At 39.4% G+C, this 27,321-nt stretch overlaps 1 protein-coding gene across 9 annotated transcripts in view; it reads right to left on the bottom strand.

The window, feature by feature from the left end:
* The window catches only part of TEAD1 (TEA domain transcription factor 1), a 245,365-nt gene that overhangs the window by 200,466 nt on the left and 17,578 nt on the right, over positions 1-27,321 (bottom strand). Inside the window, exon 3 of one of the 9 annotated variants that reach the window (XM_058160221.1) lies at positions 20,194-20,257. The exons of the other annotated variants lie outside the window; for them this stretch is intronic. The gene's annotated coding sequence lies outside the window, so the exon portion shown is untranslated. The remainder of the gene's footprint in view (positions 1-20,193; positions 20,258-27,321) is intronic. 9 annotated transcript variants of the gene reach the window in all.

Below are 27,321 nucleotides of genomic sequence, written 5' to 3'. Positions count from 1 at the left end.
CTTCTCGTCCAGAAAGCTTCTTCAGCTTTAAACAGAATCCTTCAAGGTAGTTTAAGCTGATAATCAGCAACAAAACAGCACTGAGGCCAGAAGGATGATAGGAACCATCACGGGGTAGTTGATGGGAGAGTTTTATTAAAGCCTCGATATTCTGTATTGTTGTTGTTGTTTTTATCGATTGTGGCTTTATTTTCTTCACCACCCAGAGTTTCTTTGGTAGAAAGGTTAAATTAAAAATTAAACCTTGTTTAATTAATCCAAGTGGTCCTTGACTTACAACCATTTGTTTAATGACTGTTCAAAGTTACAACGGCACTGAAAAAAGTGATTTATGACCATTTTTCACACTTCCAACCATTGCAGCATTCCCATGGTCATATGATCAAAACTTGAATGCTTAGCAACTGACATGTATTTATGACAGTTGCAAAGTCTTGGGTCTTGTGATCACCTTTTGCGGCCTTCCAACAAGCAAAGTCTATGGGGAAGCCAGATTCACTTAACAACTGGGTTACTAACTTACCAACTGCAGCAATTCACTTAACAACTGAGGCAAGAAAAGTTGTAAAATGGGGCAAAACTCACTTAGCAAATGTCTCACTTAGCAACATAAATTCTAGGCTGAAATATCATAAATCAAGGACTACCTTATCTATGTATAGATATATGAAGACACTAAGAATTAAACATAAATGCAGCATGTTATATTATATTCTACTATACCAATTTCTGGAATTTACATTTATGGAGAATAATGTTTATACTCTCCCTTTATTAACTACCATTATTATTACCTACTAATTAGCTATGGGTTGGGGAACATGACTCTTTTTAGGTGCATGTTGTCAATAATGCAGACTCCCAGATAGCAAGCTTATTTCCTCCCCAGTTTTTTTCTTTCATCAAAAAGAAATTGTTTCTCAAGAAGGAAGAAGGAAGCAAAAAGAAAAGCAGGACTGCTTTATGCTGCTTCTACTGTACAACGGAGATCTCTCCAGTTCCAAAATAAAGCCGCAATTGCTGGTTGCCTGCAGATAATATGGAACAAGACAGGATTCTAGTGAATAAGGAACAGTACAAAGCAGATCTCTGTTTCCACTCTGCTCATTTTTAGAAATGATAGGATTGTGTCTTCAAAAAACAAAAATCAACAGATAATTCCCTCCCCCCCCAAAAAAAATCAGGATTATTTTACAAATTTTTTTTTGCTATTTTATCCAACTCCTTTATATTCTTATTTTAATACATTAAGTTTTTGCTAATATTCATCTTCCATGGATCTATTACTGTAGTTTATTTTGTCGCTTTCGTTTCTAAAACACCGTGTTTAATTAAGGATGGACTTCATATGACTAAAAATAATCAGAATTCTAGACATCGTATTATTTGTTTCTCACATTCATTAGATTTCTATTTTTATATTTCTCCTGTATTTTTCTTAATCATTGCTTCTTATATTTAATGAAATTCACCAGTGGAACAGCTAGCTTCCAGAAATTGTGAATGCTCAAACAGTGGAAGTTTTTAAGAGATTAGATAGCCATTTGTCTGGAATAGGGTCTCCTGCTTGAGCAGAGGGTTGGATTAGAAGATCTCCACGGTCCCTTCCAACTTTGTTATGCTGTATTCTGTAAATTTAAATCAGTTTAAATTTGCAGAATACACTGGGCCTCTGTGGCTCAGACTGGTAAGACAGTCTGTTATTAACACAGCTGCTTTCAATTACTGCAGGTTCTAGTCCCACCAGGCCCAAGGTTGACTCAGCCTTCCATCCTTTATAAGGTAGGTAAAATGAGGACCCAGATTGTTGGGGGCAATAAGTTGACTTTGTATATAAATATACAAATAGGATGAAGACTATTGCTAACATAGTGTAAGCCGCCCTGAGTCTTCGGAGAAGGGCGGGATATAAATGCAAATAAAAAATAAATAAATAAAAAGTTTGTTACTAAATATAACTTTTGCATTATCACTAGTTCTGTGGAATGATTTCTAAAGTGCAGGAAAAGCAAAGCTGGTACATATCAGGAGATTTTTCATAAGCACTCTTTTAAAAATAGTTTTCATTAATTGCTAAGCTCCTGTTACTTATATTTTGAGTGGGTTGGTGCTTTTTAACCTTGTAATATTGTTTTTATATTGTTTAAACCACTTCTGGAACTGGGTTCACATCAAGAAAATTAAGAGAAATGGAAAACAAGATTTTTGTATTTTAAAAGAAATTCAACTGCTGCTTCATCTTCACCTTTACCCATTTTTTCAACTATTTCAAAAGTTTTTAATAGCTAATTTACCATTAAATTATTTGTATATTCCAGCTTTGCCAATATCCTTTATTAAACCAAGACATATTAATTCTTCAATTTTTGAATCTTCACATGTTGACAATAATTAATTTTGTAACTAATTTGTCTCCTTTTTTCTTTCATATATTAGCTAGATTAATCTAGCAGTTTATTTCAATGAATGTAAATATTATCTAGAACCCACAGAATAATCTTTCTTCTTAAAACAGTCACTAATTAGTGCCTGACTTTTTTAAAAAATTCAGCCTTCATCCAGCATAATTATTTTCTGACTTTCTTGGAAATATCCTAAAGTGAAGGTGAAAGTCCTAATTCAATCATAGAGAAATAAGCAAAATCAGAAAGTTTAATGAGTTCCCAATTTTTAGATGTCCGAAAAGGAAATCTTAAGTCACCCAGTACAAAATGTGTTTAGACAGACTTATATAAATAATTTTAACAAAAGAAATTATACAAATCAAAATTTGTTAAATGAATCATGTGAACCATTAAGCAAATCGGGATTTCCTCATTAACTTGCTTGTTGGAAGCCAGCTTGGAAGTTTACAAAATGGTGTTCACATGATCCTGGCACAATTTGCCCATTCCAAGTGTTCAAATTTTCATCACATGACCATGGGGATGCAATGGTCATGTTACTTATAATCTGTTTTTTAATTTTCCACGTCCACAGCACCCCACAGTCATGCTATTGCCTTTTGGGTGCTTGGCAACCAAGTTCACCTATATGGCCATTTGCAGCATCCCATTGTCATATGACTGCAATCTGCAATTCTTTTTTGCCAGTTCCAACAATTATTTCTGGTCATTTGCAAAAAAAAAATGTCCATTGGGAAAAACTGATTCACCTAAAAATTGCTGCATTCACTTAATGAACCACTGCAAAAAAATGTCAAAAGGAAAAAAACAACCCGCGGTCCTGAAGTGGAATCTGCAACTGGAGTGAGGGAAGGGTTGAAAAGGGTTGAAAAGACTAACAAGCTTGGAGTACTTCCTTCCTTGGGAAGTAAGTGACAGAGGCCAAACCCAACTCTGAAGCTTTTATCTAGCTGTCTTCAAGAGAATGTAATCCGTTTGGCCAGATTCTTGTAAATAGGTAAGCAAAAATGAAGAAGCAACTCTGATCAGCTCACAGTATCATTTCAGTGCAATGACTTTCAACTGGGTTCAGTTGGGAATGTAAATCAAGGACTATTTATATATGTTACTTTTGTTTAGGGAACACACAGAAATCCTGGAACTATATGAATGGGGTCCTTCTTATTCACCTGTCCAACTTGCAAAGGTGCCCTTAATGTATATCAAATTAGGTGAAAAAAGAGAAACAGAACAAATGTGACAACACCTCAACCTGCGTGTGATTGGTTTGTTCTTTTTATGTCCCTTTTCAACAGCTATAATGTTTCCTCTAGTTTTGCAAGAGGATAGAACCTCATCTTCTGCTTCCTTCTATGCCCTCCTGTCCACTTGGAACATCTGACTTTTATTCCAATCCTATGCCTTGTTCCTCTAAATCAGCGGTGAGGAAACATGGCCCTTTTATGACTTGTGGATTTTGACTCCCAGAATTCATCAGCTAGCCATGCTAGCTCAGGAATTCTGGGAGCTGAAGTCCACAGATCATAAAAGGGCCAGGGTTCTCCACCTCTGCTCTAAATGGTCTTCATCTGGCACCATTTGTCTAGGGATAGGCAAGCTTGGTCAACCAGATGCTTTGGATTTCAGCTCCCAGTTAGCATTGCTGGCCAGCTGCAATGTTTCAATTCTTACGCTTGAATTGCATTGCATCATGGACACATTTCAGATTTCTCACAGCAGAGCAATGCCCTCACTATCAATTGATATTTTGAATTGCACAAAGTGATTGTGCTATTGATTTTTCTATAGGGGAGTATTTTCAGCGAATTGTTTAAAAAAATTATTGGCAAAAAAATGCAAATGAAAGTTTACTGATAAACAAGAAAAATATCTGTACCCTCCTTCTCTACTATGTAAGTATATTTATTATGCTAAAGCTTCAAAACTATTACCATTATCAAGGGATTCCCACAGGCTCTTTAAACAGCACTGTTTCGTTTCTATCCTACATTTTTTTTTGACAACTCAAGGTAAAAGTTTCCTCTAATTTTATCCTCACAGCAACAACCTGGTAAAGTACAATGGACAAAAGAGAACAACTGGCCCAAATACAAGGTTTTGTATTTGTATAATGTGGTTTAGTGATAATCTGAATCTGACTAGCTTCTTGTTACCATCATTCCTGCTTTGAATAGTGCTTTAGTAGTAGGAAATGGCAGGTGTAAATATTTACACTTCTATGAATGCAAGCAGAATTTCTTCATCCCAACATGTCAAAAAACTAGTCTCTACCTAACCTTTCTTACACAATCCTGTGAATCTTCACTCACAACTCAACCCATAAACTCCCAAGTTGCAACCTAGGAAAATTTACACTTGCTTTTTCTCCCTCTCTCTTAACAGGTTTACAGATTTCTCAAGCTACTTGTTTTGGTTCTTACTTGCTAACCAGAAAACAATAAATCCTGGTCTTTATTACAATTGTTTCACAAAAAAATAAAGATTCACACTCCCCCCACCCCCGACTTTATTTTAAATGAATTTCTACTATAAAGTGATTTAAAAATGTAAAATATTCAATAAAAACTATTTTTTTAAAAAATGATATGCCTATGTAAAATCTAATAAGGGCCTGGGAGGTCCTCAGCTGTTTTTGAATCAGTTTTGCTTTCTCTGAAAAGAAAAGCTCTTTCTGATTCAATATTTAAAAACTGCTTCTTTTATTTTGTTCTTTATTCTAGGAGGAAATTGTTTAGATAGCTCTGGTAAAAAAGAGGCCTATTTTCTTTTAAGAAGAATAGTAGCCAATCCAACTGAACAAAATGTTACATTCATAAACTTATACATGCAATACAAGAATATTTGAACATACCCTTTGAATAACCTCAGCAATACATCTCTGTGCAAAATTAAAAACACTGGTTTATTCTTAATGCATATTACTAAATTAGATGTTGTGACAAGCACTGCATTAATTTTTTGTCCAAGTAATATATTGTCCTACACTTTTCAAAGTAGCTGCTCAGCATAATTATTACATTTAACTTGTAGGGTGGCAATTGCTTCAACCCAGCACCTGCCACTAGTCCGCCACATAATTACATACTACTGACCTTTCTATAAAAGCATCATGGAAATGTTACTAGAAAACCCAATTGCCTTTTATATAAACACTGAACTGTAGCTATGGCAATTCCCCCTCCCTTTTTTTTTCCTAAAAAAAATGTGTTTATGTAAAGGAGGAGCTAACTAATTGCACTCACTATGATTTTTCAAATCTTGAACTGTTTCACAACATCTGCAACAAGTTTCTGCTGTCTTAAGACAAAGTGCAGGTCACAATGTGTATATGCAGATGGACGTAGAATTGAAAATACTCCCTGAAGTCATAATGGTGGGGTTATGCAGGATGTCATTTAAAAGCCGTTTATCAACAATGTCTTTCCCTTTTAGCCAGAATTCTACTGTATAAATTCAACTGGGAAAAAAGGTCCATTAATTGAAATTGTAAAATGTCACTATACTAGAGCTGTAAACATAAACCGAAGGCGCTAACATGGGGGGGGGGACCTAAACTCTATTTGCAAGTATTGGGTAGTACAGGATAATACTTGAAAGGTTATCTAAATGACAGTGGGCATTTAGCAAGTCAGAGGACCAACTCACATCTCAACTAAGATTCTGGTTCTAACACTGGGAGGTTTAGAGCAGGCTTCTTGACATCAGTTAAACTACAACTCCTGTAATTCTCACTCCAGACAGAATCACTGACCAGGCTATCTTGGAATGATAGGAACTGTAGTTCAACCTACCAGGATTATATTTCTTCCCAGTCACCTTTTTTCATTCTACAACATTGTCATGACCTCACTCACTTCTGAAGCTACAAGCAAATGTCATTCTTAGCCTTAGTTTCTCCTCTGTAAAATGGGAGCAAAATATTAGACTCCGTGGGCTCATTACAAAAGCACCTCATCTTAGCATGTGGCACGGAAATTAGAGTAAGAATGAATTTGCTCCACAGGATTCAAAATGGATTAGCACAATTAAATCTAAATTTCTTACGCCATACAAGGAAGTCATGCATGGATAATAATAGTTTCATCCCGCTGCTTTTATTTGAGGGCTTGGTAATACCTCTGCTTAAGATTACTATTTCAAGTTGAGTGACCAAGTCTTACAGCTGTCGTACAAACATGCTATTTTTAAAGGTGCAAAAAGAATGTGTCTCCAGCACTTCTAGCTTGACACAGGGCAAGGAATCCAAGGAGCTACCTCCAAACTTTCAGGGAAATGAAGCTACAGTTCAAGTGCAAAGAGAAGTATGTGTTAAGATAGGCGGCCAACAAATTTGATAGATCAATAAATAAATGGAGAAGAGTGGGTGATACACTGAAGGTGGCTGGATTTCTTTGCGGGGGGAGGGATATCAAGATGATACTTTTAGTATACAGGTAGTCCTTGACTTATGATAATTGAGCCCAGAATTTATGTTGCTAAGTGAGAAGTTTGTTAAGTGAGTTTTGCCCCATTTTATGATTGTTCTTGCCACACTTGTTAAATGAATCACTGCAGTTGTTAAATTAGTAACATGGTAGTACAGTGAATATGGCTTCCCCATTGACTTTGTCAGAAGATTGCAAAAGATGATCATGTGGCCCTGGGACACTGCAAGCATCATAAATATGAATCGGCTGTCAAGCATCTGAATGTAAATCACGTGACCATGAGGATGATGCCATAAGTGTGAAAAATGGTCATAAGTCACTTTTTTCAATAACGTTGAACTTTGAACAGTCATTAAACAGTCATTAATCCTGTTGTTGAGGATTACTTGCATTTATAGGCATATGACCCTAGACTCCTTTTGCATTACAGGACACAGTTGCTTTATTCATGGGTCTGAAAAAGTAACAAATCCACTGGGGAGAGGTTGTGTAGTTTTATACAACTTGGAGCTATCCTTTTTGCCTTGATAGCTTCTCTCCCTGTCTTATTTACCTCCCAATATTGCACAGATATTCACACAAGATTCCAGACTTCTGAATGGAAGGCATTTGTTCAGGAACATCTTATGCTTTTGCTCCAATACAGAAATCACTCTCCAGTAACTTAGGGGACAAATAGTCAAAACATTCTGTGTTAATTCAGGATTGTTGTCCTACCCAGCTCTATCTTTTTATACTATTTCTGATTAATTTCCAACATGGCTGTACTTGAGAAAGATTTGCAGTGATAAAGCTAGAGCCCAAAGCAAACCATTTTCCACCAGCAGGAATTCTTGCTCCCAGCTCCTCAGCTCTCCTGAGCACTACTAAGTTTTTTTCAATGCAGCAGAGGAATTGTTTTGCCTAGTCTTTGTGCCAATCATTCATCTTTTTTTTCCCCCATTACCTGATCAGCTAAAAGTGGGGACAGGCATGTACCGCTGACTAGGTTAGATGCCTTATTTTTGCACTTCCTTCTTGGTCTGTTGAAAGGAACACAGCAGTTTGTAAAAGCAATTACAGGCCAAGGTGAACTGGTTCCTGAAGGAAAATGGTCTCAGTGCCTTTAGCTTCCAAGTGTACGCATTGTGGTCATGATGTAAACAAGGAGGTTGAGACACATTATAATCCAAATTAGCTAGCTTCATGGCAAGACAATCATCTACTACATTGAGTTCCTGAATATTCTAATGCAATGTATCACCTAGGGCTGTTGCAATGATTTCAATAAAGCATCGTAAAACACATCTACAACCATGTCCTTGTTTAACAGCTATTTCATTCAACAACCACTCGTAGCTACAATAGTAATTTTTTAAAAAATACATGCATTTATGACCAAATTTCACACGCCTGATAACAAAAGCCTTTAATGTGAAACTGACTGAGATCTGGTCAGTTTCAGGTAGCAACACCAGCTGTGGGGAGGGCTCTAAACAACTAATTAAGGTCACAGAGCTGAGCTTGTTATCTTGCAGTTAGTATTTTCCAGGGAAGAGCTTAGCTATGGAGAAAAGCAGCTCAGGAAGATATAGCTTGTTTAAGCAATCTCTTTGCCCTGCGACAAAGTACAAAAAAGGAAGAAAATGGGTCAGGCACAGGACAAGAGAACTTTTTCTAAATGAGATGTAATCAACCAGTGATCTTCACAGCATCTCTCTCTCTCTCTGTTACATGTTTGCTCAGCAATAGTTTTGCTTCAGATTTAAGGAACAGATTGCCGTTGTTAAACAGAGTATAATCTTCCTTCAGATCTCCTAATACAAAACGATCATCAAATATTAAAATAGTACATTGATTTTAGAAACTTGCAACAAAGAGGGTATGTGGATCTCAGAAGCAGACTCCACTCCAGACGAGGATGTAGCATTTAAAGGACCTTCACAGGCTGATATCTATATGAAAATGACTTTTTTGGCTGCTGACTATCCTCTACAGCAGTGACCGCCAACCAGCAGTGGCATCAGGGACTGGTTTTGTAGAAAGGTTTTCCAACAGATCGGACGGGGCATGGTTTTGTATATTACCTGCATCCCGCAGATGGGACTTTACTTGTTTGTGCAGCCCAGTGCCGGTCCACGGATCGGGGGTTAGGTACCCCTGTTCTACAGGGCTAGCTTGCAAAAGGATTTCAAACAATAACTCTGTGCAGAGAACTAACAATGCTGCAAATTCTTAAAACTGCCCTCAACTACCATCATATGATCAAAACACTGCTAGTAAGGAATGCTTGCATGCTTTGATTGAGAGCAACTGACCTGCATATTACAAAACAGGGATGATTGATTCAAAGCACAGAATAGGTCAGCAACAAAAATGCCATGTCCTTGCTCCACATATGCCCGGGGAGTGAAGTTTTAATTCCAAAAGTTTCTTCAAAGAGTTAGTTTTTTTCCTTTGATGTGGTTTACATTCCAGGAGGAGACAGTTGACGAAAACATAGAAAACATTTATTTCCCAGGGTTGTTTTCATAAAAGCAATCACATAATTGTTTATTTGCATCCATAAGCCTAATCCTGGAAAATGTATTTGACCATCATGTTGCTTGCAACATGCTATTTCTATATTGAATACATTCAAAAAGACTCTGGCAGTGGAGATTACTTTTTAAATCCAAACCCCAACTCCTTGAGTTTTATTTACAATTTAAAACTAGTGGAGATATTCTCAAAACTTGACATCTGAAATATATTTGATCTAGGCAAATTTCAAGCAGTTTTTATAATAGTTTAGGTGTCACTCAATAAGAAGCTGTGTATGCATCATGAGCAACATGGCTTATATGTTGGTCTGAACAATCATTCTTGTGTTTGAATCATGGAGCCTGTGCAGAAGGAGCAATAGCATTTTTTCCTGTATTACTTCCAGACATCAACCTACTCAGGGATAACTAATATAACATTGGAAGATCTATTATACTAATATATATATACATTTATATTATATATATATGTGTGTGTGTGTGTGTGTGTGTGTGTGTGTATAATATATCTATTATACTAGCATTGTGGTGCAACCAAAACAATCTGGAACTGAACACACTCAAAACCGTAGAAATGGTGGTAGACTTTAGAAACCCTTCCATACTTCCACCTCTCACAATACTAGACAACACAGTATCAACAGTAGAAACCTTCAAATTTCTAAGTTCTATCATATCGCAAGATCTCAAATGGACAGCTAACATCAAAAACATCATTAAAAAAGGACAACAAAGAATGTTTTTTCTGCGCCAACTCAGTAAGCTCAAACTGCCCAAGGAGCTGCTGATTCAGTTCTACAGAGGAATTATTGAGTCTGTCATTTGCACCTCTATAACTGTCTGGTTCGGTTCTGCAACCCAACAAGAAAAACACAGACTTCAGAGGATAATTAGAACTGCAGAAAAAATAATTGCTACCAACCTGCCTTCCATTGAGGACCTGTATACTGCACGAATCAAGAAGAGGGCCGTGAAAATATTTGCAGATCCCTCGCATCCTGGACATAAACTGTTTCAACTCCTACCCTCAAAACGACGCTATAGAGCACTGCACACCAGAACAACTAGACACAAGAACAGTTTTTTCCCGAAGGCCATCACTCTGCTAAACAAATAATTCCATTAACACTGTCAGACTATTTACTGAATCTGCACTACTATTAATCGTCTCATCGTTCCCATCACCAATCTCTTTCCACTTATGACTGTATGACTATAACTTGTTGCTGGCAATCCTTATGATTTATATTGATATATTGACCATCAATTGTGTTGTAAATGTTGTACCTTGATGAACGTATCTTTTCTTTTATGTACACTGAGAGCATATGCACCAAGACAAATTCCTTGTGTGTCCAATCAGACTTGGCCAATAAAATTCAATTCAATTCAATTCAATTCAATTCAATTCTATTCTATTCTATTCTATTCTATTCTATTGGGGAAAAGAATTGCATCAACCAGTACTGTTGATTAATTAATTTCAAATTGTCATATAGGGTTTTTCTAAAAAATAAAATAGTTAACAATGTGTTTTTGTCTTTTCTGTATTTCTAAACCAAACTGCAGAGAACTGGCCCTGAAACAAAATAAAAAGTAACTTACATAGGGAGGGAGGACAACTTTTGCGAAACTCACTTAAGGAACAGTATGACAGACTGCATCATTTACTGGAGGAAGCAACAAGTCTTGAATCTCCAAGTTGAATGACAGAATCCAAGCATATTTCAAAATGCAATTTTTTGACCCAAAAGCAACATTCCATGATGTTATGTGCATATAGGTAGGCCATGATTTCTCAGAGAGGAAAATAAGCCCTTTTTATGTGCTTTGTGGGGGGCATTGTTCTTCTGTTGCAGGGCTGTCAAACTCGCAGCCTGCGGGCCACATGCGTCACACGCTGCCCCCACCCACTCCCAATTTACCGAAAGGGGGAAAAGTCACAATACATCAGTGATGATGATGTGACCACGCAAGTTTGACACCCTTGTTCTGTTGAAACCATTTCCTGTTAAGTCTAACTATCTTGGATTAAGATAGGAAACAGTCTGGCCTTTTGGCTAAATACACAGCATGGGCGAGTGAGATTTTTAATATTTCCAAAGGCATGTTACAGCCCTTTTAGTTTTAAATACTGATTACAAGTTCCATCAGAACATCCGAGGTCTGCGAGTCAGCTCACCCATTGTCTTAAGACTTTGTAAAGCAGATTTTACAGATTAGACGAATGGGGAGAAATTGAATTTACATTAAGAGGATAAGCAAAAAGAAAGGAATATCTAAATTTTAGAGCCAACTTCAGTTCCCCCCCCCCAATCCATGTTAAAAAGTAATCAGTGTCTCAGATTTGTATATATTGTAACTGCACCTGCTGAAGTTACTAGCTGCTCTGGTTTCACATCAATGCCTGCTTCTGCTTGCCTAAATATGATTCCTTAGGTAAGTTTACTATTTCAGAGGCTTGAACTCTGAAGAGGGAAGAAAGGTGTGCTTTTTTCCTCTCATAGTCATGTGTTTTCCCGTTTCCTCCTATAGACACACAAAAAGCACCTCAATACAGTACAAAGGAATTGTAACTTTTTAAAAAAATGATGAAACTAAATAGATTTTTCATGAACTATGATGGGAGGAAAAAAGGCACAGCTTTGGTGACTTCAGTTGCACAAAATAGATTTTATTTCTGATATTTTATCTTCATTTAAAAAAAAATGGGAAAAAAGTTAAATTTGACGGCAATTCTTTCCTCTTCATTCCAAGACTGAAATCCAAATGCACACTTACTTCTGAAACAGCATATATAAAATCAGACTGAAAGCATTCATTGTGTTAAATGGGGGTGGGAGTAAGGATTAGGATGGTCACATAATACAGAGCTCAGCTCCCAAAGGGAAGCATGAAGTCAACATTTGCAACCAGCAATCTTCCTGTCCTCAAAGCTCCTTTCCTTGAAGACCATGATATCAGAAGAAATTTGGCCAAAAAGAGATGCTCCCACACTAATCCTTGATACAACATCTTGAGTCTCCAAAGACCTATGCAAGGGTCCTTTTTGTAGACTTTAGTTCAGCATTCAATACCATCATTCCAGACATTCTCCTAACTAAGCTAAACCAGCTACAGGTACCGGAACAGGCTTGTAAGTGGATCACAAGCTTCCTAACAAACAGGAAGCAGCAGGTGAAGCTAAGCAAGATCACATCAAATACCTGTACAATTAGCACAGGGCCCCCCCAAGGCTGTGTGCTCTCCCCACTTCTCTTCTCTCTGTATACCAATGACTGCATCTCCAATGATCCATCAGTTAAGCTACTGAAGTTCGCAGATGACACAACAGTGATTGGTCTCATTCGAGACAATGACGAATCCGCATATAGACGAGAGGTCAAACGACTAGCCTTGTGGTGCAACCAAAACAATCTGGAACTGAACACACTCAAAACCGTAGAAATGGTGGTAGACTTTAGGAAAAAACCTTCCATACTTCCACCTCTCACAATACTTGACAACACAGTATCAACAGTAGAAACCTTCAAATTTCTGGGTTCTATCATATCGCAAGATCTCAAATGGACAGCTAACATCAAAACATCATTAAAAAGGACAACAAAGAATGTTCTTTCTGCGCCAACTCAGTAAGCTCAAACTGCCCAAGGAGCTGCTGATCCAATTCTACAGAGGAATTATTGAGTCTGTCATTTGCACCTCTATAACTGTCTGGTTCGGTTCTGCAACCCAACAAGAAAAACACAGGCTTCAGAGGATAATTAGAACTGCAGAAAAAATAATTGCTACCAACTTGCCTTCCATTGAGGACCTGTATACTGCACGAATCAAGAAGAGGCCGTGAAAATATTTGCAGATCCCTCGCATCCTGGACATAAACTGTTTCAACTCCTACCTCAAAACGACGCTATAGAGCACTGCACACCAGAACAACTAGACACAAGAACAGTTTTTTCCCGAAGGCCATCACTCTGCTAAACAAATAATTCCCTCAACACTGTCAGACTATTTACTGAATCTGCACTACTATTAATCGTTTCATAGTTCCCATCACCAATCTCTTTCCACTTATGACTGTATGACTATAACTTGTTGCTGGCAATCCTTATGATTTATATTGATATATTGACCATCAATTGTGTTGTAAATGTTGTACCTTGATGAACGTATCTTTTCTTTTATGTATATGAGAGCATATGCACCAAGACAAATTCCTTGTGTGTCCAATCACACTTGGCCAATAAAAAATTCTATTCTATTCTATTCTATTCTATTCTATTCTATTCTATTAGAAAAAATAAAAAAGACAGGGGAAGATCCAAGTAAGCAAGTGTTCTTCCCCAACACTTAAATAGTACCAAATAACTGTCTCTACTCTAAATTGCTATTAGTTTAGGCATCCTCTCATTTACTTCTAGAATTCTTTTGTTTGTAATTTTCTTTGCAACTATTTGTCTGGATTGTACAGTATGGAATGGGACAGGACAAGAGTCTGTCATAAAAACGCTGCAAATTTTAGTTGAATGCAAAAGGGCTCTGTTTAGTGAAGCAAGAGCAATGCAATAAATTCATGAACATGCTATTCAAATTTGGAAGTGAGAGCAATGAAATGTTAAAAAGCACCTACACTTTTCCATTTTGCATAATTTGAGTTGCTTGTGGTTTTTTATGTCTCAATATAAGTTGTATTATAAATATGGTAAGAAGGGAGGAAAACTCAGGAACATTGAAGATCTCCAGCTGAGGTAAGGTTCTGAACTGACTTTTGTGAATAAAGTCTCATTTTATTTAATTAGTTTTTCAGATTTCTAATCTGTTCCATCCGCCCTGAGATAAACAACAATAAGAGACTTATCTTGACTGCCAATCTTGTCCCTCTGGCTACACGTTGCATATACCTCCTTCCAACCTCATTCATATTGTGTGATGCAAATGCCTCACAGGGACTTTCCAAATTATGCAATTCTTACCCCAGGAGAAAGATAAACATTAAAAAGATGTGGTACAGATACACATGTAGAATATCTCCCTTAACATATTTCTTTATAATCCTGATAGGAAAGAAATGCCTGTCCAGTTCTTCACGAGGAACAAGTCTAGCAGCCAGGGCAAGAATTTGAAACTGGCCTAAAACAAGGTCTGAGAACCAAGCAATGAAAGACAGTCTCATTGTTCTACATAGAATTCAGAATTCTGTCGTGACTGTTCATACCTCTCGCTTGGATTACTGCAATGCTCTCTACATGGGGCTCCCCTTGAAGGGCACCCGGAGGCTCCAGTTGGTTCAGAATGCAGCTGCGCGGGTGATAGAAGGAGCCGCTCGTGGCTCCCATGTGACACCACTCCTGCGCAGGCTGCACTGGCTACCTGTGGTCTTTCGGGTGCACTTCAAGGTGCTGGTTACTACCTTTAAAGCGCTCCATGGCTTAGGGCCGGGTTACTTACGGGACCGCCTACTGCTACCGATTGCCTCCCACCGACCCGTGCGCTCTCACAGAGAGGGACTCCTTAGGGTGCCGTCCGCCAAGCAATGTCGGCTGGCGACCCCCAGGGGAAGGGCCTTCTCTGTGGGGGCTCCCACCCTCTGGAATGAACTTCCCCCAGGACTCCACCAACTTCCTGACCTTCGAACCTTTCGCCGCGAACTGAAAACATATTTATTTATTCGCGCAGGACTGGCATAGGACTGGCTGGTCACGTACCTGGCTCCTTGCTGCGTGACAGCTGCCCTGCCTGAGCTCCTGGAGGTGCTTGCCGGGGTGGCAGTGGAGACCCCCAAACTTTTAGTCATGGGGGACTTTAACTTGCCATCTGCCGGCTCGTCATCGACAGTGGCTCGGGAGTTCATGGCTTCCATGACGGCCTTGGACCTGACTCAAGTAGTTGATGGCCCCACTCACATCGGGGGTGGCACTCTGGATCTTATTTTTATCTCTGGTCAGTGGTTGAAGGATCTGGATTTGAGAGATGTAGTCATAGAACCTTTGTCATGGTCAGATCACTCTCTCCTTCGCCTGGACTTTCTGACCGCCACTCAACACCGCAGGGAGACGGAACCACAACGTTGGTTCCGTCCCAGGCGCCTGATGGACCGGAGAGGTTCCGGACGGAGCTTGGGCCACTTCCTGAGGGTCTGGCTCACGGCACGGCAGAGGAACCAGCCGCAGCCTGGCAACGGGCTGCGGCTGGGGCTGACCGTGTCGTGCCTCTGCGGCCTCTGACCGGCGCAGATCCCAACCGGCTCCTTGGTTCTCCGAGGAGCTGAGGGGATGAAATGCCGGAGAAGACGCCTAGAGAGCTCCTGGAGGTCTAGCCGTTTAGAAGCTGATCGGACACTAGTTGGGTCCTATACTAGGACCTACCTAGTGGCACTGAGGAAGCGGCGTTGCTACGCCTCCTCCCTCATTGCGCCGGCAGATAACCGCCCAGCCGCCCTTTTTCGGGTGACCCGTTCCCTCCTTCACCAGGGGAGCGGGATGACCCGCTGCAGGACGTGCTGAGGAGTTTAACGGTTATCTATCGATAAAATCGTTCAGCTCCGAGACGGTCTAGACCAAAATTGCGGCGATTCAGATGAGGCGTCTGAGGGTGGTCTTGGTGACATTTGTTGGGATGAGTTTGACCCTGTGGCTCCCGAGGACATGGACAGGGTGTTGGGTAGGCTGAATGCCACCACGTGTTTACTGGACCCGTGCCCTCCTGGCTGGTGCTGGCCACTCAGGAGGTGACACGAGGCTGGCTCAGGCGATTACGAGTGCCTCCTTGTTGGAGGAGTCTTCCGACCGCCTTGAAAGAGGCGGTGGTGAGGCCCCTCCTCAAGAAGCCCTCCCTGGACCCGGCTGTCTTAGGTAATTATCGTCCGGTCTCCAACCTTCGCTTCGCGGCGAAGGTTGTAGAGAGTATGGTGGCATATCAGTTTCCTCTGCACCTGGATGAAACTGTCTATCTAGACCCGTTCCAGTCCGGTTTCCGGCCCGGTTACAGCACGGAGACGGCTTTGGTCGCGTTGGTGGATGATCTCTGGAGGGCCAGGGATAGGGGTTGTTCCTCTGCCCTGGTCCTATTAGACCTCTCAGCGGCTTTCGATACCATCGACCATGGTATCTTGCTGCGCCGGTTGGGGGGATTGGGAGTGGGAGGCACCGTTTATCGGTGGTTCTCCTCCTATCTCTCCGACCGGTCGCAGACGGTGTTGACAGGGGGGCAGAGGTCGGCCCCGGGGCGCCTCACTTGTGGGGTGCCGCAGGGGTCGATTCTCTCGCCCCTTCTGTTCAACATCTATATGAAGCCGCTGGGTGAGATCATCAGTGGCTTCGGTGTGAGGTACCAGCTGTACGCTGATGACACCCAGCTGTACTTTTCCACACCGGGCCACCCCAATGAAGCTATCGAAGTGCTGTCCCGGTGTTTGGAGGCCGTACGGGTCTGGATGGGGAGAAACAGGCTCAAGCTCAATCCCTCCAAGACTGAGTGGCTGTGGATGCCGGCATCCCGGTACAGTCAGCTGAGTCCTCGGCTGACTGTTGGGGGCGAGTCATTGGCCCCGATGGAGAGGGTGCGCAATCTGGGCGTTCTCCTGGATGAACGGCTGTCTTTTGAAGACCATTTGACGGCCGTCTCCAGGAGAGCTTTTCACCAGGTTCGCCTGGTGCGCCAGTTGCGCCCCTTTCTAGACCGGGATGCCTTATGCACGGTCACTCACGCCCTCGTGACGTCTCGCCTGGATTACTGCAATGCTCTCTACATGGGGCTCCCCTTGAGGGGCATCCGGAGGCTTCAGTTGGTCCAGAACGCGGCTGCGCGGGTGATAGAGGGAGCCCCGTGTTACACCTATCCTGCGCAGACTGCACTGGCTACCTGTGGCCTTCCGGGTGCGCTTCAAGGTGTTGGTGACAATCTTTAAAGCGCTCCATGGCATAGGGCCGGGCTATTTACGGGACCGCCTACTGCTTCCAAATACCTCTCACCGACCCGTGCGCTCCCACAGAGAGGGACTCCTCAGGGTGCCGTCAGCTAGGCAGTGCCGTCTGGCGACACCCAGGGGAAGGGCCTTCTCTGTGGGGGCTCCCACCCTCTGGAACGAACTCCCCCCAGGACTTCGTCAACTTCCGGACCTCCGAACCTTTCGTCGCGAGCTTAAAACGCACTTATTCATCTGCGCGGGACTGGATTAGATTTTAAAGTTATTGGTTTTAAGGGGTTTTTTATTATTTATATTGTTTTTAAATTAGGCAATAGAATAAGTTTTTTTAATTGTTGTTTTTAATTTTTAGTGGGTTTTACTGTTTTAAATATATTTTAAACTGGGCCAAATTTAATAAGTTTTTTAAATATTATTTTATCCTGTATTTATTCTGTTGTTCTGTTTTATCTGGCTGTAAACCGCCCTGAGTCCTTCGGGAAAAGGGCGGTATAAAAATCTAATTAATTAAATAAATAAATAAACAAACAAACAGTTCAGTGGGTGTTACAGCAACTGTCTTTAGCCTATTGTCCTCTAGATGCGTTAAGTAGTACAGTAATTCCTGACATTCTTCCAGTAGTGTACGATGGGAATTAATCTCAAGTATCACTGTAGAAGTTAACTTAAGACTTTTTAATACTATTCATCTATTCATTTATAGAATGTTTATGGCCATCCAACTGAAATGGCTTGGTGTGCAAGCCCTCTCCCCCAAACAAATGAAACTAAAAGTCAGCAGTGTCAGTATTGCTCATTCGATCTACTACAATGGAAACCTACTCCTATTGTCTCCAGCACTTGCGAAAGCAATACAGGAAGTCCTCGACTTAGGGCCACAATTGAGCCCAAAATTTCCGTTGCTAAGTGAGACAGTTGTTAAGTGAATTTTGCCCCATTTTACAACCTTTCTTGCCACAGTTGTTAAGTGAATCGCGGTCGTTGTCAAGTTAGTAACATGGTTCTTAATGGAATCTGGCTTCCCCATTGACTTTGCTCGTCAGAAAGTGACCCCAGGACACTGCAACCATCATAAATATGAACCAGTTGCCAAGCATCCAAACTTTGATCACTGGCCATGGAGATGTTGCAACGGTTGTAAATGTGAAAAATGGTCGTAAGTTATTTTGTTCAGTGCTGTTGTAACTTCAAACGGTCACTAAATGAAATGTTGTAAATCAAGGACTACCTGTATTTAAAAGCTTTTTACAGGATAGCAGGGTCAAAGCCAACCAAACACTGAGAAGACGACAGGCACCATTACTGAAAAAGTAAGACTATCAAGGTCTCCATCAGGTGGCACCATTTCAAGGATTTCTACTGCACAATTCATTTAATACCCATTTATAATACAAGTAATCTTCAATTTACAACCATTTGTTTAACTACAGTTCAAAGTTACAATCTTGGGAAAATTGACTGACGACCTGTACTGAAAATTGACTGACAACTGTTGCATCGCCCTCTGGTCACGTGACTGCAAATTGGATGCTTGGTAACCAGCTTGCATATATGACCGGTTACAGGATCCTGCAGTCACATGATCGCTATTTGCTACCTTTTTAAAAAAAATTCTGGGGGGAAAAAATGACAAAAGTGGGGAATCTGGATTCATTTTATGACCACTTAAAAACTATCATATTATTGTAAAATTGGGTCTAGCTCCACTTATAACTGCAACAACTTAGAATGGAAATTCCAGACTCAATCGTGATTATAAGTCAAGGACTACCTGTAGCCTCAACAATATACAAAAAAATGAAGAACCAAGCTTCATTAATGGTCATGTCTGAGGATTTTGTTAAAACAATAAACAGAATAGGTCCAGGTTTTCTGTACACTGAAATTCACTCCTAGCCTGGGTAACAAAAATGAATGCAATGCCTCCAGTATCCTTGGTGGAAAATATTAAAGCGCCTTCACAGTTCTTACGATAGTGAGTTCGGGAGCCTGTTTTCGCACATGCACTTTCAATGCTGTCATCAAAACTACTCTATTTTACTTCCTTCTCAAAAATCCTTGCCTTCCTTTTGGTAATTATATAATCACTCTATTTAAACATTAGAGTTCAGCCAGAGTGCAGTTCCTGTAGCAGTAGCAGTAAGCTACACACCATCCAAATTTTGAACCTTTCAGCTGTCCAAAAATAGCTGTCCATCATTTCAGTTACTCAGATGACTGGTCTTATCATTATTAATCCCATGATTAACCCACCATTATTAATCTGGTGAATGGAATTGGTGTAAACTGGTTGTAACTATGTTGCCTTTTCTTCTGATCGCAGCTTTCAGTTTTGCTTGAACAATTTGCATAACAACTCATCTCTTCAGAAAGGAATAACATTGTTTATATACGTATGTATTTGTCAAAACTGCTGTCTTTTGCCAGTTCTGTACCGCTTTCATCAAGTCTTGTAATTGAACTATGGGTTTAAAACAGTTGTAGTTGTGGCCCCCTTCACTATATCAGAAGAGGCATTGGGAAGGAGCTATAATAATATTCTCACACAGAACATATGTATTAGTAGAAAAGCAAATACAGGTAGTCCTTGATTTATGACAATTGAGCCCAAAATTTATGTTGTTAAGTGAGACATTTATTAAGTGAGTTTTGCCCTGTTTTATGACCATTATCACCACAGTTGTTAAGTGAATCATTGCAGTTGTCAAATTACTAACAGGGTTGCTAAGTGAATCTGGCTTCCCTGTTGACTTTGCTCGTCAGGAGGTTACAAAAGCTGATCACATGACCCTGGGACACGGCATAAATATGAACCAGTTGCCAAGCCTCTGAATTTTGATCATGTGACCATGGGGATGCTACAATAGTTCATAAGTGTGAAAAACAGTCATAACTCACTTTTTATCATAACTCACTTTTTACAGTGGTCTTCGTAATTTTGAATGGTCACTAAATGAACTGTTGTAAGTTGAGGCTCGCCTGTAATAGAAACCTTAACCTTAGTTTGTTGGTCTATGTTTAAGAAATTTTTGACAACAGACACATTTAAAATAGAGGCACCTCATCTACCTCTGAATACAGTAAATCTCACTGCTATACCACATGGTTGTGATGAATGAATAGCATTACAGTATTAAAAGTTTAATAATTCAAAGATGAACCACGGTGGTGTAGAGCTTAGAGTGCAGTATTGCAGGCTAGTTCTGCTGATCACCAGCTGCCAGCAGTTTGGCAGATTGAATCTCACCAGGCTCAAGGTTGACTCAGCCTTCCATCCTTCTGAGGTAGGTAAAAGGAGGATCCAGATTGTTGGGGGCAATAGGCTGACTCTGTAAACGGCTTAGAGGGCTGGAAAGCACTAGAAAGCGGTATATACCATATTTTTCGGAGTATAAGACACACTTTTTTCCCTCCTAAAAGAGGGTGGAAATGTTGGTGCGTCTTATACAACAAATACAGCCATTTTTGGCCTCCCGAAGCCCCGCCCCGCTCATCCCATTTTTGCGAAAAATGGGCCTGTTTTTCACAAAAATGGGGGCATTTTTGCCCTCCCCCCAGGAGCACTCTGCAGGCCTCCCAAACACTCTGTGTGCCCCATTTTTTGCAAAAACGGGCCCGTTTTTAGCAAGAATAGGGGCTTTTTTTCCTTCCCCCAGGAGCATTCTGCAGGCCTCCCAAACCCTCTGTGTGCCCTGTTAAAATGGGCCCATTTTTGCTAAAAACAGGGCACGCAGAAGATTTGGGAGGCCTGCAGAATGCTTCTGGGGGCCGGGGAGGGCAAAAACCATTTTTTTCTTACTTACCTCTTCAAATCTTGGTGAGTGAGTCTCCAATATATAACCTGTAAGTCTTATAGTCTTATAGTCCAAAAAATACGGTATGTCTAAGTGCTATTGCTATATCTAAACATTTTTTAAAAGTAAAAAAAAAAATCGCCTCATAAGCTTTATATATCTGACAAGGGCAGAAAATGTTCCTGACAAGCATTCATACGAAGATTAAAAGGACTGTAGTTTCAGGAAACTCAATGCAAGTTTTAATCTATTTTTTTAAAAAAGAAAGTTTCTCTTTATGTAAATGTGAGGAAACATTTCTTCAAGCTAGCTATATTTTCTCTAAACATATTTGAAGGCCACACTGCTTTGGTGCTGTTAATAAGATAAGCAGCTATAGAAAGCTTACAAATCCATTTAAATTGATTTTAATTAATGAATCAATCACTAGCCACTGATGACTGGGTTTATGGACAATATACAACTTGATGCCTTAGGCTTCTAACTCCCACCTGAAATCCACATTATAGTGATAAGTCGCCTCATGAACTGACATCAAATTTGCTGCTTCTACTAAGTTAAGTCTTGCATGTATCATTGGGAGGCACAAATTTCAAATATGTCAAATTGTACAGAACTTTGCATTGTCAGTAAAGAATGAAACACATTGTCTGTCAATTAGCAGTATATTTCTGAAATTTATAATATCTTCTTTGGGATAATATTGTCTATTATGCACTCTAAAATACAGGGTTCTTTGTATATTATTTGACTATACATATAATTAGAGCTGTGCCAAAACAAGGCTTGCCATTTAAGATCAAAAAGAATGCATCTTGTATTTTGTTTAAAAGAATTTTTGGTTTTATTGAAGTCTGCTTTATTTAGTTCTCTGGTAAACAGTTCTGCAATCTTCTGACAGAAAAGGAAATAAAATAAGAAATAAAATGAAATACTACTATGCACTCTTTTATAGTATGCAAAAAGGTTTCACTCTTACCATATGATGAAACAAATACAAAAATAGTTGTTCATCCTCGCAAATCAATTTCAGGCAGCTCAAATTCCTAATCGCCGCACTAATTTCTTAGGAAGGTATTTTAAAAGACCCCAAATTTAATTTCTGTTATGTCTCTTTTACCACATATTAAGCATACCTACAGTACTTCATTTTCTAGTTGGAATCATAAGGGACTGTGAGGAGACTGAGAAAGACACTTAGGCCAGTTAACTGGAGAATTCTGGGAGTTGAAGTCCACACATCTTACATTTCCCAACTTTGAAAAACACTAACATAAACCATAAGAGATGTACAAGTCAATTGGCAGCTAATCTAATAAATGGCAATTTATTTAGCCAAGGTGACAAAAACATGTGAAAGTTTCAAACTATTCAAATAGACTCTGCCTTAATTAGATCACTATAAATATGAGTGGGAAAATCCCAGTGGTGGGATTCAGCCAGTTCGCACCCCTTTGGGAGAACCGGTTGTTAACTTTCTGAGCAGCTTGGCAAACTGGTTGTTTGAAGAAATCATTAGGGCAGAGAACTGGTTGTTAAATTACTTGAATCTCACCACTGGAAAGTCCCCTTATAGCTTTTAAGATTTTATATTTATCCCAGATTAGTGTTAAAGATACCTTACTGAAGTCTGTATAGTTCTTGCTTCCTTCCAACTTAGATCAAGTATCTTAGGTGTTTTTCATTCCCCTTACCCACCCAAAATTTTCAGATGAGCTCCTATTTACATAATAAGGGCTGATTTTCACAATCTAAATGTTTCTAATTTGAAAGATAAATCAACAGTAGCTGACCTCCAACTCATACCCTCCAATAGGGTCATGTTCCATATGCTATCTGCCAGATGCTCAGCTGTTCTTTTGCCTGATTTGGGTACATCTTTTCAGTCATTATCATCAGTGTTCAACTTGTGTCACAGAAAAAAATAGTGATTGTTATTGTGACTGAGTACATTAAGGTATACATGAGTGTTTGGGGGAAGGGATAAAGGCTGAATTCTGTCATATGCCAAGTGCTACCTAAGGGGAGGGGGGACAATAACTCCAGAAGGGTATACTTATCTAGTTGAATCAAATGAAAAACATGGTTATGTAAATCAATTCCTGGCAAACAATTTATTTCAAACTAATCTCCAATATGAAGTTCTGAAGTAGTAAGTTTTAAGCTAGCTCCAAATATTTTAATATATTGATTTAATCAATTTTAGTATAATTTGGTTTTGGTATAATGGTATAATGAATTATTTCAATATTTGACGTTTAGCTTCAATTGAATCCCAGGAATGTATTTAAGACTTTTCTAAATCCAATCTTTAACATGAATATGTATATATAGAGAAAGAGCACATCTAAAGTTTTATAGTAAAAAAAATTAATTTGAATCATCAGCTTGCAATCCATTGGTCCTTCTCAGGAGCAGATATTCTCTTTTGGTCATTCTTCTGTATTAAATATTAATGCAGGTGGAGAAAGATTGATGGGATAGCTCCATAGGGACCAACTCAAGGAGTCCATACGGAGATTATTTTTTAAAATGACTAAATTGGTGGCAAAGTTTTTTTCTGCCAAAATCCAACTGCAAAGTGCACTGTCCCTGAAACGTGGTGCTAGCAGTCACAATTTTTGGCAGCACATTTAAATTCCAAAGTTAGAGAAAGGTCAGATGACATCCCCTAATGCTCTGATCTTATTGCTGAGCCCAAAGAATAGTCTTGATCAGGGTAGACAGAAGATAAGCATGACATGGGCATTTCAAAGGTTGGTCCCAAAGGCAGAAAGGAGAAGGAACATGTGATCTGGGAACAGATAATCTATTTGGGAGTTACATTTGGCAGAGAGATATTTAACCTGATTATCCTTGGAAAGTATGGAGACTTATAAGCAAGGCACAGAAGCCTTCAGAAGGGAATAGACAGGTGTCGAAATAATGTCCACAGCAGCTTTACCAACCCACTGTTTTCAGCTTGGCTTCCTGCCTATATTTCTGACTTCTCTTGCTAATGACCTTGGAAATAACTTCCTGACCATGTTGTGCCTGAAGACTAAATTTCTGCTGACTGCCATTTATAATGTCCTTCCTTTGACCTTGCCTTCACCTCTGATTGCTCTTTTCAGAGTCATGTCTTCATTTTTCCCCCTCTTCCCGTTTACAGAACTCAATAACCTCTTAAAAGCTTTTCCTGGAAGAACTTCCAAAACAATCATCCATGTGAATGATGACATGGAATGTAGGAAAGCTCATGGAATTCATGGAATGTATGATGATTAATAATCATAGTATGATCATTAAGGACAATAAGGTGTGAGTTCAGCAAGGGCAGATGCAATATACTACATGAGATCTCTCTTCCATACTCACAGTCAAAATAGCCTGTCTTTCAAAAATGCTTCAAGTAACAGGAATTCCTCTACTATTTCCCCAAATTTGAATGACTACTCCTCCATGAATCAAACCGGATAGGGGAAATAGCTAAATGAGAGCCACACAGCAAAACATATCACAAATCCTTACTTTACTGAGGATTACAAGAACCCAAGAAGTGTACAATTTTTCACTAATCTCAAAAAGAAGGAAAGGAAAGGAGAAAGGGAACCCACCAGTATACCTCACTATAAATCTATTTGTATTTGCGCTATAAATCTATTGTAATTTGAAAGCTTTCATTTTGAAACTTAGAATGGCAAAAGCCAATTAACAGCATATATACAAATATACATACATACATGCCTACTGGCCTCAGAGTATCATTAATAGCAAATGTTGCTTTTAAATCCCAACAAACAACCCCCCCCCTACATTGCTTTACAACTACTCCATGGTAGTCAGGCAACTATCAGGCCACTACACAAGGCACAGCATCTAAATGTCTCCAATCAATCTGAAAACAATTGTAATGTCAAATTTGTTTTGGCTCAGAAAATTTCAGGTTTGGAAACCTATTGCAGGGAATAAAAAGGAAAGAAAAGCTCTTAATACAATAAAATAAATCTGTTTTGTACAGAATGTGTGAGGAAAAAAAATTAGGCCCGAGTACAAAATTGCATTTGCTGAACCCAAGTCAACGTACAGGCTGTTGTTCACCTACAGAAATGGTTTTAGTAGCCCCCAAGGCTGAGTTAGAGAGCTAACTTCATCCTGGCCTTAGTTATATTTGAGGCAAACACAACTAAGTCTAGGCTGGGACTTTCTATCTAAGGAAGGGTAATAGGAAAGACAAATCACTTATTTTTTCCAAGGTTTTTCTCTACTCTTTGTCCTTTTGTCTCTTTCAGCCTGGTTCCTACCAAGCTTTTTCTACAAAAATTAAAACTTTTTGGGGAAAGAAGTATGAGTTAAAAAGTGTTCTATTTCTTTTTTTTAAACTACATGTTTATTCTTGAAAAATCCAGATAATAGTTCTGATTCACTTTTGTAGATGTCACAGTATCCAGACATTCAAAATCAAGACCACAGATCATAAACAGCTTTAGCAAAAGGAGCTCTGAAGGCCTTTGTTCCCAAGACAAACGTCTTCCTATTGCTTACAAAAGCAGCGTCTACTAACCACTGACCCTGATATAGCCAGCACTAGGAAAGGAAGTTATTCAGCATTGAATTTCCTGCTTTTGGTTGTAGCCAAAAACTGAGAAGCTTGTAGTGGTTTCAGGAACTGAGTCATCTAATGATTCATGAGCAAGATACTGATTTTAATAGGCTCTTAATCATAAGATTCAAAAACCTGACATCAAGCCTAAATGAGGCTTAATTCATAGTTTTAAAGCAGAACAAATCTCTGTTATAGCTGAGATGGGGGAAACCCCATCATTTCAATTTACATTTGCTTTCAGCTTCTTTTTCAATATATTTGCTCCCATTACTATACTATCTAAAACCATTCTGAAGATTTTTACAGAGACCAAAGAAGAACTGCCAAGTAACTATTCAGACTTTGTAATTGAAACATAATGCTGTTTTTGCTATCAAAACAAAAAGGAGGTAGATATCAAATGTTTTTATGGAACCCCCCTTCCCAGAAATTAAACGGAAAAATGTTTTTAATCAAATCTTCTTTCGCTAATGTCAGTCTGCAATATTTATACCATTCTGATTTAATCAAAGACAAGTGACGACACCAAATTTCGGACCTTTCATTTCTACGCTTGGCAACAATCTTCCAGAAAATAGAAAGTTCACACATCAACATTCCCTTTCTGAAATTTGGAAATTAAGTCTCTTGAAGACATGGAGAAGCCTATAAAATTCCCAATTCCTTCAACATTTGGGAAGGAAAATGCTATACCCCCCTTGATCTATATACCCCCTTGATTTCTAGAACAAAGGCAGAAGCCATTAGCAGCCCCTGCTACACAGGGAGACCAGGAAGATAGGAAAAGGGGACAACTTGGGACTTTTAGATTGTACACTATACTGCAAGCACATTTAAAAAGAAACTACAAAAAGATAGCATGCTGGGGGGGAAAAGTAACAATTGACAAGAAAAGGCCAAAGTTCAGTTTGAAACTGGCAGTCATTTTATGGCTTCAGTCCTAGAGCAGATTTACTTAGATGACGTTAGTGGCTCCAATCCAGCTTGCTTTTTGCTTTTTGCTTTCGGTAGCTTTTCCCACTTACCTCTTGAAGCCTGCACAGTGCTATAGAGCTGGAGACCATAATCAAAATTCCCTTTGTGAAATAGAGTTTACCTCAGGGCACCAGGCCTAGCTGGTTGAATCGAAGGCTCTTCAACCTGTACTTCATGCCTAGCAATAAAAAGCCTACAATACTGTATTTTCCTCAATGCAGAAGAAATATTAAAAGCAGCCTGTCTCATTTTAAAAAGATGTTTTCATTTGGTTCTCAAAAATCTCACATGCCAGATTTTACTTAATATTTCAAAATATGTCATGACAATCCACCAGTCAGGCTTAGTGGCTCATTGAGACCTAAAAATGCTCATACACACACAGCTGTAAAATATATGCCAAAATGTGATCTGGCTAACTTGTATTTATATATTAACAGGTATTAGCCTCAACAATATTTTAGTACCAAAGTCCTCAAGCAGATGCTTCAACAAGAGTTGATGGACAGCCGACTTGCTCAGCTCTGAAAAGGAAATGCATCATTAAAAAAAAATACAGGCAATAACAGATTTAACTGACTTGTGCTCAATGTAGGAATGACGTAAATAAAATATAAACATGTTGTATTTAGAACACACAAATATAAACACATCTTTTACATACATACACACACACAAGCCTTTGAATT

This window comes from Ahaetulla prasina, chromosome 1 (assembly GCF_028640845.1).
Source record: "Ahaetulla prasina isolate Xishuangbanna chromosome 1, ASM2864084v1, whole genome shotgun sequence".
NCBI classification, from domain to species: domain Eukaryota; kingdom Metazoa; phylum Chordata; class Lepidosauria; order Squamata; family Colubridae; genus Ahaetulla; species Ahaetulla prasina.
Note: the sequence above shows the minus strand (reverse complement) of the source record. Positions and strands in the feature narration are given on the sequence as shown.